This window comes from Aethalodelphis obliquidens, unplaced genomic scaffold (assembly GCF_003676395.1).
Source record: "Aethalodelphis obliquidens isolate GAN/ISIS:26980383/991018 unplaced genomic scaffold, ASM367639v1 scaffold1, whole genome shotgun sequence".
Classification (NCBI taxonomy): Eukaryota; Metazoa; Chordata; class Mammalia; order Artiodactyla; family Delphinidae; genus Aethalodelphis; species Aethalodelphis obliquidens.
This window is the reverse complement of record NW_020837945.1, coordinates 81721733-81739642: the sequence shown is the minus strand read 5'-3', so window position 1 is coordinate 81739642 and position 17910 is coordinate 81721733. Positions and strand designations below refer to the sequence as shown.

The 17910-nt window shown below is 37.7% G+C and overlaps 1 protein-coding gene and 1 pseudogene across 1 annotated transcript in view; both read left to right on the top strand.

Annotated features, from left to right (window-relative positions):
• MAP3K13 (mitogen-activated protein kinase kinase kinase 13) overlaps positions 1 to 17910 on the top strand; it is a 155965-nt gene that overhangs the window by 30517 nt on the left and 107538 nt on the right. The window lies entirely within an intron of this gene.
• LOC113622051 (nucleophosmin pseudogene) lies at positions 11178 to 12707 on the top strand (annotated as a pseudogene).

Genomic DNA, 17910 nt, shown 5'->3' with positions numbered 1-17910 from the left:
CATTTTTCAATTTGGTTATTAATGTACTCATTTTATTTTCTTTCCTTAAAATCTTTCAATTTCACCTATTTCCTGATATATTAATTTAAAATCCTAGTTCCCTTTTCAAGACTTTACGTTGTATGTTAAAACCCTAGTTTCACACTACTTTCCAACAACTACTGCCGCTCTGATCAGTCTGTTTTTTATATTCTCCCAAGGGCACACAGCACTCGTTCCTTCCACCATGCCTTCTTTCATAGTGTTCCCCCATTTCCTCCCTCCACTATATCTCCACTTTGAGACAGAGATTTTTGTCACTTCCTACAACTGGGAAAAATTTCGTTTAATTTCAAGTAGACTTCTAGAAAGAATAATTAACTGATAGTTTATAAACTCTTAAAAAAGAAAATGATAATCACTAAGAGACAGCACTGACTTACAAACAAAACAAAACAACTCACATCACAGTAACCACATCTCCATTTCCAGTAGAGTTCTAGTGGATTGGTATGCTGTAGACATATCTTTATTTATTAAGGCAGTTTATTCTCCTGATACATTTGAGAAGTTAAAAAACAGTATAAGCTACATGAGAGTGTTTTTGTAGCTGATCAAACTTGTGTACCCAAAGAGTATTGACTTGTGGACCAATTTCAAACTGAAGATCTCTAATAGCAGGACTCTGTTCTCTGTGTCAGAACTCTGTTCTTGATCTTGACTGCTCAGTGTTTATTTACTAATAACTTGGTGAATACATGGAAATTAAATCAATGCAGTTAGGCTTAAAAAATATTTCCAGTGACATAGTACAGAGGCATGATTCAAAATTATCTTAATATTGGAAAGATGGGCTAAAACCAATAAGATGAAATTTTAAAGGACTGAATATACAGCTCTGCATTTAATCTCCAATATTAGCTGAAAAAAGCGAATGAGGCACCTGATTTGATGTCGTTTGTGTGACAAAAACTTGAGTCCACTAACTTAAGAGCATAATGCATTAAAAATCTAAAACAGTCTTGAGTTGCATTTATAAAATTATAGTATCTTGATAGTTCCACAATTATTTTTTTTCTTCATCAGACTTCATTTGGAGTGTTCTATCAGTTCTGGGTGTTATGTTTTCAAAGAGACGTTTTGGAAGTAAAGTACCTATATTATATTTCTATTGCTGCTATAAAAAAATTTTCACAAACTTGGTGGCTTAAAACAACACAAATTTATTATTTTACAGTTCTGTAGGTCAAAAATCCAATGTGGGTCTCACTAGGCTAAAACCAAGGTGTTATCAGGGCCGTGTCCCTTTCTGGAGGCTCTAGAACAGAATGTGTTTCCTTCCCTTTTTCAGCATCTAGTGGCCCCCTTCCTCCATCTTCAAAGCCAGTAAGAGCAAGTCAGGTCCTCACATTGCCCCTCTCTTACCACAGCTGGGAAAGATTAGACGCCATCTCGATAATCTCCCCATCACAAAGTTCTTAATTGCATCTACAGAGTCCCCTTTGCTGTGGAAAGTAACATAGTTGCAGATCTGATGGTTAGTGTGTGGACATCTGTGGAGGAGGTCATTATTCTGCCTACTGCAGTGCTTATTGCAGAGGATCACCAAGATAGTGAAGGGGCTAAATTGGATACAGAGAATCAGACTAAGGCAAATTGAAGATGATCCCAAAATGTATTGCTTAGGAGAGAATGCGTTAATGTTTATAAAGTGATTAGTAAGTGCATAATAAATGGTTTCTGCTTCAAAGGCTAATGCTACAAATTATAGAAATATAGTAGCTCAGAGGGAAAGAAGCTTAGGGATGTGGAAGGGGATGAAGCAGCATAACATTTTATCTTGTGAAGAACAGAATTTGGGATCCAAGTTTTCACTTTACATTAGATCAGCAAGTAGTTTCAATGTCAGAAAGCACTAAGTTTAACAAGAACTTTTCATTGTTTCCCTAACTAGTGAAAGAGTTGAGGTGAATGGAGGTGATGGACTATACAGTAGTTGTGACACAACTTTCTGGCCTCTTTCTGCTGTGACTGCACAATGTATGCACTCTGAGTAGAAGGGAAAACTTTTATCAAAGGAAGAAAGCAAGATTTTTGAATCTCAGAGGACTACTGTATTGGTTTGTTTGTTTGATTTTTCTAGGAAGGAAATCCCCTCTGAAACCAAAACCCAGCCATTAGAGATGATGAGATTTTTCAGGCTTTCTCTATAATCTTTCTTACATTTGTCTCTTTAAACATGTGCAACTCCCCCTTTGAGAAGTTGCTGATAGGTGGTTATCATGCAGGATTTAAATTAACAAACCCTCCCACCGCATTGGGTGGTAGCTTCCAAGGCGCCATGGTAAATGTGTATCAGTGTGAACCCGATCCAGAACCAGCCAGGAAGGGAACAAAGTTTAGTCTATGAGGAAGTAGGCGGCTGCTGGTAGTTTCATGCTGTCTCTGCAGACTTCAGGTTGCTGTGGTGTAAGTTTTTTTTTTTTTAATATTTTGATATTTGAATATGAAAGCATGGTAGGAACAATTTCTATCTAAGATTAAATTAAGGTACTAAATCTTGTGTACTAGACCTACTTACAAGAAAGTTTCAGCGTTTCACAAGTAGTTTGATTTTTTTTAATGAAAAGGAAAGCCCTAAAGCTTTTTCAGCAAGTGTTCTGCTAACACAGGTCCTCCTGCTTGCATGAGATGACTTTTAATGTCTTGTCTTTGGTTGAGTTAAGGTGCTTATGGTCAGAAAATAAAAGTGCTGTATATATATCTGGTGCCCTGAGACTGATTATTTCTGAGTAGTGCTTAAATTTTCTCCCTGATGTTCTTTCCAGTTGCTTTCCCTTTAGTTTAGGCTCATGTTACAAGATTATGTTAGCAAATATTTAGTAGTCTCTTAGGTAGTTAAACTGGAGGTTTTGATATTCAAAGAAATCGAATGAATGAGAACTAAGTAGAACTAACATAATCAGTTGTTGGGATCCTAGATTTAAGAGCAGCAGAATAAGAGGAGGAACTTCGTGAAATGGATGGAAATGGCAAGCAGCCTTAGAAATTTCATGCAACTTTGGAGAAATCTGTTTTTAAGATTTTGACATGTGTACTAATTTTCCGGACTAAATTCCCAATACTATAGTGTGTAAAATAAATTTCATATATGAAATTAAAATTGCTGTAGTTCAGCTACTATAGTTCTGTGTTGATATTAGGATTCCAGGAACTACACATTGTTATACAAACATTGACTTTATTGAGTGCAGCTATGAGAGTGTTAAGATTGCATTTGGTGCTGGCGAGGTTGATATTTTCTATTTCCCTTTTGTCACGATGTATTTGGAAAAAAATCCTGATACTCGACAATTGTATGACTTTGAACATAGAAAAAGTTTGATGCGGTTAATGTATTCTATAAAAATTATAAAGGCTGGCTGTGGGCCAGTAGCCTTTCAAATCATTCAGAAAGTACTGAGGAGACAGATTGTTTATATGGAAGTACAGGTTTCCCTTTCCTCTAGCTTCATCTCAGACCTTAGGGACATTGGGTCTATTTCTCTAGCCTGCCTCTTATTCCTGCTGGACTGAGCGGGAGCCCAGATGATGGAATTGGGGCCCAACTGACCCTTGGTGGGATGGAAAACCAAGACACACTGTCCTAAGCAGGCTCTAGGGCTATAATAAAGTGAAACCTTGGCTCATCCTTTAGATTGCTGAACTGCAATGATTCTAGGTTCCTGAGCTGATTAACTTCCCCAGCTCTATTAATAGCAACTGCTGGGCCAGGTTACTTAGTTATCGGTTCATGGCGGGGGAGAGGGTTCTGTATCCTGGGAGAGGAGCCAGCATGGCAGGTGACACTATTATCAGGGAAGCAGTTATTTTCTGACCATATTTGAAATATTTCAGTCATTTAACAACCTGAAAGGCCATACAGGTGTGCCCTGGCCAAATCTTAATGAAGACCCTTCTAGATTTTTTTTAAAACCTCCAATAGTTGTCTCTAACACCCAAACCCTTGCACATGTCCCACAAAGCCCATATGATCTGCCTTCTGACCGTCTGTTTAACATCATTCCCTGCCTTGTTCTCCTCACACAGTTTGCTCCAGCTGTATAAATGTTTTTGCTGTTTCTGCAACACATCAAACTTGTTCCTGCCTCAAGCCTTTTGCTGCCTGGAAAGCTTTCCCTTACATCGTTTCTTCTTTCCCTTCATTCAGATCTCTACTCAAATGCCTCCTCTTCAGAAGTACCACCACCTCACTTTCACTACATCGCTCCTTTTTCCTTTACCCTGATTGACGTTTTCTTAAATAGCTACCTGACATAATTTATTTTATTCAGTAAAATATATATAGTCTTTCCCACTAGAATGTAAGTTCTATGAGGGTAAGAACTCTATCTTGTTCAGTGCTGTATTGCTAAATAGTGCCTACTTGACATATAGTAGATACTTGGTAAACATTTGTTTTATGAATCATTTAATGTCACTTGGTGCCATTAAATTTATTTCTAAGCATAGGAATTTTAATTGAACTTTTTGAATAGGTGATATAAGTCACATGGTTCCAAGACCAAAACATATAAAAAAGTATATTTTGAAAAGTCTTTCCACCCCAGTCCCCTACCTATTCGGTTCCCGTTCAGGGCCCCCAAATCATTATTATTATTTTTATTTATTTATTATTATCATCAATATTACTCTATTTTATTATTATCCTTTTCATGTATCTAGAGTTTCTTTATATGTCAAGGAAATATAAAAGTATAAACAGATTCCTACTTCCCTCCTTTTTTATACATACTATTATATATATTCTTAATTTTTTCACATATCTTGAACCTATTTCCATATCAGTACATAGTGAGCATTCTCATTTTAAAATAGCTGCATAGTATTCCATTGTATAGATATAACTTATTTGACTAGTCATCCAGTAATGGGCATTTTGGTTATTTCCAGTATCTTTCTTTTGCAAACAATGCTGAAGTTCACAATCTTGTGCCTATATCATCTCATATATTCATACAGTATATCTGAATGATTAAATTCACCAGAGTAGAATTGCTCGATCAAAAGGTGTCATAGTTATTGCCTAATTGCGCTCCATAGGGATTGTACCAATTTGTACTCCCCCAGCAATGAACATATAAGAAAGTGCTATCAGACTTGGATTTTTGCCCATCTGATAGCTTAAAAAATGGTTTCAGGGCTTCCCTGGTGGCGCAGTGGTTGAGAGTACGCCTGCCGATGCAGGGGACACGGGTTCGTGCCCCGGTCCGGTAAGATCCCACATGTTGCGGAGCAGCTGGGCCCATGAGCCATGGCCGCTGAGCCTGCGCGTCCGGAGCCTGTGCTCCGCAACAGGAGAGGCCACAACAGTGAGAGGCCCGCGTACCGCAAAAAAAAAAAAAAAAAAAAAATGGTTTCAGCATAGTTTTTTTAAGAATTTATAATAAAATTTGTGTTAAGGTTTTAAAAATAGTTTTTAAATTTTAAATTGTGATATAAAAAATAATGTAAAATTTACCATTGCAACCATTTTTTAAAATTTATTTATTTATTTTTGGCTGCATTGGGACTTCGTTGCTGCACTCAGGCTTTCTCTAGTTGTGGCGAGCAGGCTCTCATTGTTGTGGCTTCTCTTGTTGCAGAGCACGAGCTCTAGGTGCGTGGGCTTCAGTAGTTGTGGCATGCGGCTCAGTAGTTGTGGCTCTCAGGCTCTAGAGCACAGGCTCAGTAGTTGTGGCGCACAGGATTAGTTGCGTCGTGGCATTGTGGGATCTTCCCGGACCAGGGCTTGCACCCGTGTCCCCTACATTGGCAGGCGGATTCTTAACCACTGCGCCACCAGGGAAGTCCACAACCATTTTTTAAGTGTACAATTCAGTAGTGTTAAGCATTTTAACATTGTTATGAAACAGATCTCCAGAACTTTTTCATCTTGTAAAATTGAAACTCTTTACCTATTACATGACAATTCTCCATTTCCCCCTCCCCCACTTCCTAGCAACCACCATTCTACTTTCTGTTTCTATGAATTTGACTAATATAGATACCTCATATAAGTGAAATCATACAGTTTTTTGTCTTTTTTGTGAGGCTTGTTTCACTTAGGATAAAGTCCTCAAGGTTCATCCATGTTGTAGCATATGACAGGATTTCCTTCCTTTTTAAGGATGAATAATATTCCGTTGTGTTGTAGATATCACATTTTGTTTATCCATTTATCCATCTATAGATATTTGGTTTGCTTCTACCTCTTGGCTACTGTGAATAATGCTGCTATATAGGAACATGAGTATGCGGATAACTCCTTGAGGTTCTGCTTTCAGTTTTTTTTGATAAACCTAGAAGTGGGATTGCTGAATCATATGGTAATTCTATTTTCATTTTTTGAGAAACCATTATGCTGTTTTCATACTGCACCATTTTAGCATAGTTTTAATTTACATTTCTCTCATTTTGTGTGGGGTTGACATCTTCTCATATTTAAAAGAAACTTGCCTTTTTTTTTTTTCTATGAACAGTTTGTATCTTTGCCCTTAATGGGATTTTTTTCTATTATTAATTTGAAAAATTTTTTGCTTTTGTGCCTCTGAGTCTTCCAAATTTAGAAGCTAGTAGTCATAAGTACGGGTTTGGAGTAAGACTGCCTAGGTTTGAATTCTAGATCTGTTAATAGATGTGATTTCTTGATTGGGCAAGTTGCTGAAAATTTCTGAGCCTTAGTTTTCTTATCTGTAAAATAGGAATATCACTGAGTTGTTATGAAGATTAAATGAGATGATGTATATTATGTGCTTAGTATAGGGCTACTGTGTTAAGGCAAGAAAAGGGGATAAAGGCCAAGTTTCAGGAAGGAGGCAAAACTGGTGTGATTCACACACGGAAAGATTGTATACATAGAAAACCCTGTAGAAGCTATAAAAAGCTATTTGAACTAATTAATAAATTTATCCAGGCCATAGGTTATAGTCAATATAAAAAATTTATTTGAAATAATTAGAATAGCTAAAACAATTAGAAACTAAATAAAAATATCACCATTAAAATACCAAATACATAGAAATAAATCTTTGAAAAAAGCACAAGACCTCTCTATTGAGAACTACAAAACATTGCTGAGAAAAATTAAAGATCAAAATTAAAAGTACAGTATATATACAGTTGACCCTTGAACAATGCGGGCATTAGTGGTGCTGATGACCCTCGAGCAGTTGAAAATTTGCAGTAATTTATAGTCTGCCCTCCATATACACAGTTCCTCCCTCTGGGTTCCAAATTTGCAGATTCAACCAACCTCAGATCATGTAGTACTGTACAGTGTACTATTGAAAAAAATCTAAGTGGACCCATGCAGTTCAAACCTGTATTGTTCAAGGGTCAACCATACCATGATCATGGATTATAGAACTCAAAACTTTTGAGATGCCAATTCTCCCTAAATTAATGTATAGATCCAATACAAGCTCTATCAGAATTCTAGCAGGCATTTTTGGAGAAATTTTCAAGCTGATTCTAAAATTTATTCGGAAACGCAATGAATATAGAAGAGCTAAAACAATCTTGAAAAGAAACAGCAAGGTGGAAGATTTATAATATGTGATTTCAAGACTTTAAAGCTACAGTTAATCAAGTATTGCCCTAAGCATAGATAAATAATATCAATGGGACACAACAGTGCGTCCAGAAATCGGTCACACATATAAGGTCAACTGATTTTTGATCAAGGTGGCAAGTAAATTCAATGGGAAAAGGATAGTCTTTTTAAACATGTTGCTGGATCAAATGGATTTTCTTATGGGGGAAAAAAAAGAACCTCCATGTCTTTCTCACTCCATACACAAAAATTAAATAGGCATGGATCATAGATCTAAATAGAAAACTCAGAACCAAGAGCTAGGAAAAACAAAGAAAAATATCTTTGCAATCTTGGAGTATGCAAAGATTTCTTGAGCAGGCACTGAAAGCACTAACCATAAAAGTAAATTAAGTACAATTAAATGAACTTACGTTCTTACTGCAAGACTTCTCGGGACCTTTATTAATGTTTTTAGTAAGAGGATCATGCAGCATTTCTCAGCATGTTTGACCACAGAAGCCTTTTTCATCTGGAGCACTGAACTAAAATACAGGAGTGAGTGTGGCATAGAATTTACTTGGAGAAGTGTTGCTTCAGTCCTCTCCTCAAAACATACTATTTTTGAGGGTTATAATAAGTTAATGATCATTTTCTCCCTCTTTGGTGTGAATTACTGTAATTGCATCCATTTCAACAGAGTGAAGAAAACCCTTCTGCCAAAAGAGCTGTAATAACTCCTCACCCCATAATGACTGGTCAGCCAGCCAACTGTTGCAGTTATTACTACCGGTAGGATTCTGGGATAGTGTCACATTAGATTGAAATTTGCCATAATAAGAGGAATAAAGAGTGACTGAAGATACAAAGCATTTTTGCATTCTGCCTGCTGCTGTTTCCATGTACTTGTTTGGCCTGCTCTGCCCTGCTCACTTATTGCCTGGCAAACAAACTCCAAGTTATTAACCCCTTGCTTCTCTCAAATCACTCAACTCCTTTAGTAATCCCAGTTCCTAATTGCTTGAAAGCCTTTTTTTTTGCCCCCTGTGGAATTCCCACTCTCTGACTCACAGTTCACTGTCCTAATCAGATTCCTCTTCCTGCTGTTTCTGCCCATGAACTGATTTTTATGGAATATGGATTGTCACATAAGAAGTACCAAAATAGAAAGTAGAGGGAAATCAAAGCCAAACTTTACTTAAACCAGAATTTGGCTGAAGGCTGTATTCGGAGAAAGAGATCTGAGGAAGAAGTCAAAATAGTATTGTAATGCCAGTAGAAATATATAAAGAAAAGAGAGTTTAAGGAAGTGTCCCTATAATGTTTTGGGATTGTATTTTAAAAATTGATTACTGTAACAGATATTAGTTTCTCCTGAATGTGGAAAGCTAATAGCCAGATAGGGAAATGTTATCTGTGACATCTGAATGTCTTCCAATGACTTCCTCATGTGGAAAGTGAGGTGATAGTATCTCACTCTGCCTTCCTCCCAGGACAACAAATACAATCATAACCAGATAATAAAATATACTACTTCGAGCATTAGTCTAGAATTTAAGGAATAAACTTTGAATGCCATGTTGTGAGATGTGTACCATTGTTTTCATAGCAAAATGGTATGATGGATCCTGGTAAAATGCATTTCAAAATACATATGCAATACAAACTTAGTAGAAACAATTTACACAGGTTGTTCTGCAGACATCAAAGAAATGATGGAACATCTGGAAAGTATAGAACAGCCTTTTTTCTACTTCTCAATAAATGCAACACAAAGTAAACACACCCTTTACAGTACTTTATGACACACCTCATCAAAAAACAGGCAAGAGAGATTACTTAGGCAAATGCTTAGAGGCAGGATTACAACATAGATGACAAAAGAATTTTACATTAGAAATTGAAAACCAATTTTTAGTTTGTATTATAATAGTATAAACAAAAGGGTGAGACATACCTCAGAAGGCATCTAGGGATTGTAAGGTGTCAAATGGAAAGATGTTTACGTAACTCTACTGCTTATTAACCTGGACCTGGGAGCTGAAAGAAACTTGATGTCTTTATAGCAGGCTGATACTTTATTAAAATCAGAATGGAAGTTTTAAAAGTTATTGAACCCCATCTCTAGGCTGTCTTTCCATTCTCCTTAACAGCTTTCATAATTTAATAAGATGATGGAGGTGGGGGCACAGTGGCTGCCGAGTGTCTCGGAAACTACAAGCTTTCCTCACTAAAGTTCCCTAAAGTATCTAGGGGATCATAAACCAGGAAACAAACCTCACCAAGAAAGACCATAAAAGGTTACTAATTGAAAACCTGAAAAAGGCTGCCTTGTAATCTCTTACCTGGAAAATGATTAGACAATAAGGTCCATAGGAACAAACATGAAAAACAAAGTGGTTTCTATGGCTGCTTTGAGAAACTGTGAAAGAAAAATAATTTTGCCAGAACTTTTTCCAGTTGAAAGTTTCAAGAATAAACTTTTCAGACAATACTCTTCAGAAATCATATGAGATACACGTTAGCAGCAATAAATACAAATTGGAAATGACCAACATATAAGTGGATATTAACAGTGCTGGTTCACTGAATAAAGCAAAAGAGCAGAAAACATGAGAACCTTACATTCCAGTAGAGAAGTTACCTTCACTCAATAGCAAGACCGTTATGCCCATCTAATGAATTCTTAAATTTTTATATTTATTTTTTATTTCTAGAATTTCCTTCTGATTCTTTTTTTTATACTTTCCATCTCTGTGGTAAAATTCCTCATTTATTCATGCTCCTTGTTTCTACTAAATCCTTTAACAGAGGGACTTATTGTGATGGCAATTACAAGAATCCATACATAAGTTAAAATTTGTAGAACTGTACACCACAGGAAGTCAATTTCACTGTGTGTTATTTACAGAAAAAACTATGGCCTACTTAAAGCAAAAATAATAACAATGTACAATAGAGTTAAGAGCATATAAAGAAATAAAATATATGATAACAAGAGCACAAAAGTTGGGATTGAAGTAGTACAAAATAGTATGAGGGAGGTTGTAATAAGTTAAAGTTATATAATATAATCTCTAGAACAGTGGTTCTTGGGACGTAGTCAGCCCAGCAGCATCGGCATCACCTGGGAGCTTGTTAGAGATGAAAGTCTCTGGCTCCACTGCGGACCTGAGTCAGCAGCTCTGGGGGTATGGCTCAACAGTCTGTCTGTGATTCTGATACATGCTAAAATGTAAGAACCATCACTTTAGAGCAAGGGTTGGGAAACTTTTTCTGTAAAGGGTCAGATAATAATATTTTAGGCTTTGTGGTCTCGCAGCGCTGCGTTCTAATAAAGTATTATTTATTCTTTAAAAAAGGCCATGAGCTGGATTTGGTCCATGTGCCGTAGTTGCTGATTTCTACTTTAGAGCAACCATTCACACACACATGCACATGCACATATACACATAAACAGATATAGCTAAAATGCCAGAAAGGAAATAAAATGAAAAGTTAAAAAACACAAACAACCCTCTCTATGCACAGTAATGTGGGACCGTAAAAATGATCATGCAAGCTGAAATCATGCAAAGCACTTTTAATATCAATGGAAAAAAATATGATTGTTCTGTGACCTTTAAAATCTTTTTTGTCATAACATTTTTGGCTTTACTGTGGTGTCATGCCATCCTGTGCGGCTGTTCTCCGGAACAGTAGTTATTTATCTGTCCGTTTTCTCTCCCACCTGAGTGCGTGCCACCAACCCATGGAAGATTCGATGGAGATGGACATGAGCCCCCTGAGGCCCCAGAACTATCTTTTCGGTTGTGAACCAAAGGCTGACAAAGATTATCACTTTAAGGTGGATAATGATGAAAATGAGCACCAGTTATCTTCAAGAAGAGGGGCTGGCACAAAGGATGAATTGCCCACTGTTGAAGCAGAAGCAATGAATTATGAAGGCAGTCCAATCAAAGTAACACTGGCAACTTCAAAATTGTCTGTACAGCCAACGATTTCCCTTGGGGGCTTTGAAATAAGACCACCTGTGGTCTTACGGTTGAAGTGTGGTTCAGGTCCCGTGCATATTAGCGGACAGCACTTAGTAGCTGTGGAGGAAGATGCAGAGTCAGAAGATGAAGAGGAGGAGGATGTGACACTCCTAAGTATGTCTGGAAAGCGTTCTGCCCCTGGAAGTGGTAGCAAGTTTCCACAGAAAAAAATAAAACTTGCTGCTGATGAAGATGAAGATGATGATGATGACAACGATGACTTGATGATGAAGAAGCTGAAGAAAAAGCTCCAGTAAAGAAATCTGTACGAGATACTCCAGCCAAAAATGCACAGAAATCAAACCAGAGTGGAAAAGACTCAAAACCATCAATACCAAGATCAAAACGTCAAGAATCCTTCAAAAAACAGGACAAAAACTCCTAAAACACCAAAAGGACCTAGCTCTGTAGAAGACATTAAAGCAAAAATGCAAGCAACTATAGGAAAAGGTGGTCCCCTTCCCAAAGTGGAAGCCAAGTTCATCAATAATGTGAAGAATTGTTTCCAGATGACTGACCAGGAGGCTATTCAAGATCTCTGGCAATGGAGGAGGTCTCTCTAAGAAAATAATTTAAACAGTTTGTTAAAATTTTCCATCTTATTTCATTTCTGTAGCAGTTGACATCTGGCTGTCCTTTTTATAATGCAGAGTGAGAACTTTCCCCGCCACGTCTGATAAATGTTGTCCAGGTTCCATTGCCAAGAATATGTTGTCCAAAATGCCTGTTTAGTTTTTAGAGACGAAACTCCACCCTTTGCTTGGTTTTAAGTATGTATGGAATGTTATGATAGGACATAGTAGTAGTGATGGTCAGACAAATGGAAATGGTGGGGAGACAAATATATACATGTGAAATAAACCAGTATTTTAATAAAGTAGCACTGCTCTTTCTAAAAAAAAAAATTTTCTTTTTGGCTGGGGCAGTGGAAGAAGATATTTTGCTTGACTGGAAAGGAGCATTAGGGAACTTTCTAGAGGTCTAGAAGTGTTCTAGATCTTGCTTGGGGTGGTGGTTACATGTGTAGAACTGTTGACATTCATTAAACAGAACACTTGCGATCTATGTATTTCATGTATGTAAATTATATGCCACTCAAAGATTTTTTTAAGGTACAAAATAAAGGTCTGGAATAAAATTTGCAGTTCACGTTAAGTGACATCCTTATTACAGATAAAATAAGGTAAATTATACGGAATGAATTCTTTAGGAAGAAAGATGAGGAAGGCAGTCCAGGCAGAGGAAACATTTGCAACGCTTGGGAAGAGGTATGGGAATGAATGACGTTTGAGAAGCATTGCTTTATGCGATGGGGAGCCATGGAAAGATTTTCATTAAGGGAGTGAAATAATCAGAATGTATTTTAGAAAGATTGCTCCTGTAGGAATTGAAGGGGAAGGAGATTAGAAGCAGGGAGATATATTTGGAAGCTCTTGTTACAGGCCATATGAGAAATGAAAGGAACCTAAGGGAAAGATGTGCGAATCAAGAGTGGGGCAAGGGCTTCCCTGGTGGCACAGTGGTTGGGGGTCCGCCTGCCGATGCAGGGGATGCGGGTTCGTGCCCCAGTCCGGGAGGATCCCGCGTGCCGCGGAGCGGCTGGGCCCGTGGGCCATGGCCGCTGGGCCTGCGCGTCCGGAGCCTGTGCTCAGCAGCCCGGGAGGCCGCAGCGGTGAGAGGCCCGCGTACCGCAAAAAAAAAGACTGGGGCAAAAACTTGAATGGTACTTAGATGGAATCAATTGGATTTAGTGACTAGATTTATTAAAATATTAGCAAACATTTGTGAGCAGGCATTGTGCTTTGGGCTGCCATGCCTTATCTCATTTAACCTTTACAGTAACCATCTCAGTAGGTATGGTCATAATTATCACCATCACCAGCACCGCTGTCATTTTCTCCATTATACAGATAATGCTAAGTAACTTGCCCAAGGTTACACAGCTTAAAAGTGCCGGATGCAAAGTTTGTAATGTACAGTTTCTCAGGAATAAATTGTGGGAATTCTTAAGATATTTTATGTCCCAACTTGCTAACACAGTAAGTGGGAAAACAATAACGGAAGACTGATTTCATGACCAAATGTAGAAAAGTCAAGCAAATCATAAAATCAAAAGAAATACAGTCGTCCCATAGTATCCCTATGGGATTGATCCCAGAACCCCTCAAATACCAAAATCCACAGATGCTCAAGTTCCTTATATAAAATGACCTAGTATTTGCATATAACCAAAGCACATCCTCCTGTATACTTTAAATCATCTCTAGATTACTTATAATACCTGACATAATGTAAGTGCTATGCAAATAGTTTTAAATACAATGTAAATGCTATGTAAATAGTTGCTGTTACACTACAAATTTTGCTTTTTGGAATTCTTTTTCAAATATTTTCTATCTACAATGGGTCGAATCCATGGATATGGAACTCATGGATATAGAGAGCCAGCTATACTTGATTTAAATCAAATTCTTGGAACATATAACCTATGCCATATTTTCCAAAGAACAATTCAATAAAATTTCACTTATTTCTTTCTCTATATATTAATTTTCCCCAAAAAAATCTTTAGCAAGAAATATTAAGTTTATTAGTATACATAAGAAAAATATATAAAATTGAAATCATACTGCAATATATTAAAAGAAATTGACTTTTTCACATAAAATATAAAAAATATTTTTATAAATAGTATAATGTTGAGAAATATTATAAACTGGAGATTAAATTTAATACCATATGAAAAGCCTCCACAGCACTGCTAAGAAAAACTATATTGCATTAAGTTCCTCAAAAAGAAAATATGTAATTGAAATTTACATTTAAGAATTTACAAGAAGAAAATCCTGTAACTTTGTTCAATCAACAAATGTTTCTTGAATACTTTCTGTTTATCGAAGTACTCTGCTAGTTGCTGAAGACACAGGAATGAAAATGACAGTTACTGATATCAAGCAGCTTAGGGTTTAGTGTAGAATACAAACTTATATACTAGTCATTACAATACAGATGTGTTAGAAATATGCAAAGGGTGCTGTGGAAACACGTCCAACAGATCCAGGGGTGTCATCAAGGGATTCTGAAGGGATAATCTTAAAGGTTAAGTAGAAACAAGGAAGAGGTGACAGGGCACTCTAGGGAGAGCAACAGCAAGATCATATAGCCTAGTAGGTTAGGAGAACGAGCCATTCACTCTGACTAGAGCCTAGAGTTAGGAGTGGCAGGAAGTGAGGACAGAGAACTTGGTAGGGGCACTATTGTGTGTAGGGGGGGTGTTGAATAGTGTTCCTCTAGAATCCATATTCACCTAGAACCTCAGAATGTGACCTTATTTGGAAATAGACTCTTTGTAGTTATGATTATTTAAGTTAATACGAGGTCGTTCTGGGTAGGATGGGCCCTAAATCCAATGAGTGGTACCCTTATAAGAAGAGGAGAGGACACACAGAGAGAGAAGGGGCCATTTGAAGACAGAGGTAGAGATTGGAGTGAAACAACTACAAGCCAAGGAACACCAAGGATTGCTGGGAGCCACCAGAAGTTAGAAAGAGGAAAGATTCTCCCTAGAGCCTTCAGAGGGAGCATGGCCCCACTGATACCTTGATTTTAGACTTCTAGTCTCAAGAACTGTGAGGGAATAAATTTCTGTTGCTTTAAGCCACCCAGTTTGTATAATTTGTAACAGCAGACCTAAGAAACGAATGCAATATTTAACCCATATTCTGCTTACTATGTGTTAAGCCCATTGTGATGGTTTTAAAATACGTCCAGAAATTCTTTTATTCCTCCCTTCAAGAGATAGAGCCTAATTCCTCTCCCCTGGAGTGTGAGCTGGACCCTAATGACTTGCTTCGAATGAATGAATAAAGGGAAAATGAGGGCATGCAGCTTTGAGACCAGGTCAGGGGTTAGTGAACTTTACTATATGGGCTGGACGCCTATTTTTATAAATCAAGTTGTATCGGAACATATCGTCCCCATTTGTTTACATATTGTATGTAGCTGACTTTGCAATGAAACAACTGAGGTAAGTAGTTACAATACTCTATGGCATGCAAGCCTAAAATATTTATTATTTAGCCCTTCAAGAAAGTTTACGACAATGAGTTATCACCTCACGCTGGTCAGAATGGCCATTATCAAAAAATCTAGAAACAATAAATGCTAGAAAGGGTGTGGTGAAAAGGGAAACGTCCTGCACTGTTGGTAAATTGATAAACCACTATGGAAAACAGTATGCAGGTTCCTTAAAAAACTAAAAATAGAACTACCATATGACCCAGCAATCCCACTACTGGGCATATACCCTGAGAAAACCATAATTCAAAGAGTCATGTACCACAATGTTCATTGCAGCACTATTTACAATAGCCAGGACATGGAAGAAACCTAAGTGTCCACTGACAGATGAATGGATAAAGAAGATGTGGCACATATATACAAAAGAACATTACTCAGCCATAAAAAGAGATGAAACTGAGTTATTTGTAGTGAGGTGGATGGACCTAGAGTCTGTTATACAGAGTGAAGTAAGTCAGAAAGAGAAAAACAAATACCATATGCTAATGCATATATATGGAATCTAAAAAAAAAAAGGTACTGATGAACTAGTTGCAGGGCAGGAATAAAGAGGTAGACATAGAAAATGGACTTGAGGACATGGGGTGGGAGGGCAAAGCTGGGGCGAAGTGAGAGTAGCATCGACATATATACACTACCGAATGTAAAATAGTTGGCTGGTGGGAAGCAGCTGCATAGCACAGGGAGATCGGCTCAGTGCTTTGCGATGACCTAGAAGGGTAGGATAGGGAGGATGGGAGGGAGGCTCAAGAGGGAGGGGATATGGGTACATGTGTATGTATATGGCTGATTTGCTTTGTTGTGCAACAGAAACTAACACAGTATTCTGAAGTAATGATACTCCAATAAAGATCTATTAAAAAAAAGTTTGCTAATCCCTGAACTAGGGCATAAAAAGCACTGCAGCTTTTTCCTTGCTCTTGATTAACTTTCTTTGGGGGAAGCCAGCTGCCTTGTCATGAGGACAGTCAGAAATTCCTGTTTTCAAGGAATTGAGGGCCCCTGCAAACAACTATGTGAGTGAACAGTCTTGGAAGTACAATTGACCCTTGAACAATGTAGGGAGGTTTGGGGGACCAGCCCTCTGCTCAGTTAAAAATCCACATATAACTTACAGGTGGCCCTCTTTAGTCATGGGTCTTCCATATCTACAGTTCCACATCCAGATACTCAAGCAACCGCAGATCATGTATTACTGTAATATTTTTAAAAGCCACATGTAATTTTTTAAAAGCCACATGTAATTTTTTAAAAGCCACATGTAAGTGGACCTGCACAGTTCAAACCTGTGCTGTCCAGGGGTCAACTTTAGTTCCTCAAGCCCCAGGCAAGCTTTCAGATGACTGCATCCCAGTCAACAGCTTGACTGAAACTTCCTGAGAGACCCTGAGCTGGAACCACCCACCTAAGCTGCTCCCAGATTCCTGACCTTCAGAAACTATGTGAAATAATAAAGGTTTGTTGTTTTAAGCTGCTAGGTTTTGGGCAATTTGTTATGCTTCAATACATAACCAATTCACTCATCCTCCCCTTCTGCAGTTTTCCATGCTGCCTACAAGCTGCTCTCCGTGCCTTATCTATTCCTCTGGCTTTGCTATTTTAGAAACACTGGGAAATAAGACCTTTATATAAAGAAACTCCCAGATGACACAGATAAGACTTAGGAAACAAAGGATATTGGGGGGGGGGGCTGTATCTTTTATACTTTTCATAATTCTCCTTACTAACTAATATAGCACTGTGTATGATTATTGCTGCTGAATGTGACTATCACTAACAAAGTGTTAGGCTTGTAAACCATGCTTATTTGAGTTGCTCTATTATGTTACTATTATTTATATAAAACGGAGTATTCAAGTATGCCATTATAATCTTTATTGGGCGTACCTCAAGAGTTTTAGTTGCTTTCTATATTAACCAAGTTGTCTCTAGTCAGGATGGTGTTGAATTCTGTGGGTGTATTAGTTTTCTATTGATGCATCATAATATTATCTTAGTGGCTTAAAACAACACACATTTATTATCTCAGTTTCTGTGGGTCAGGACTTTGAACATGGCCTAGTTGGGCCTTCTGCTTAGGGTCTTACAAGTCTTCAATCAAGGTGTTGGCCAGGGTAGGATTCTCGTCTGGAAACTTGACTGGGGAGCTCGTGTAGTTACTGACAGCATTCAGTTCCTTGTGGTTGTAGGACTGAGAGCTTCAGCTTTTTGTTTTGGGGTTGGGTTTTTTTGTTTGTTTGG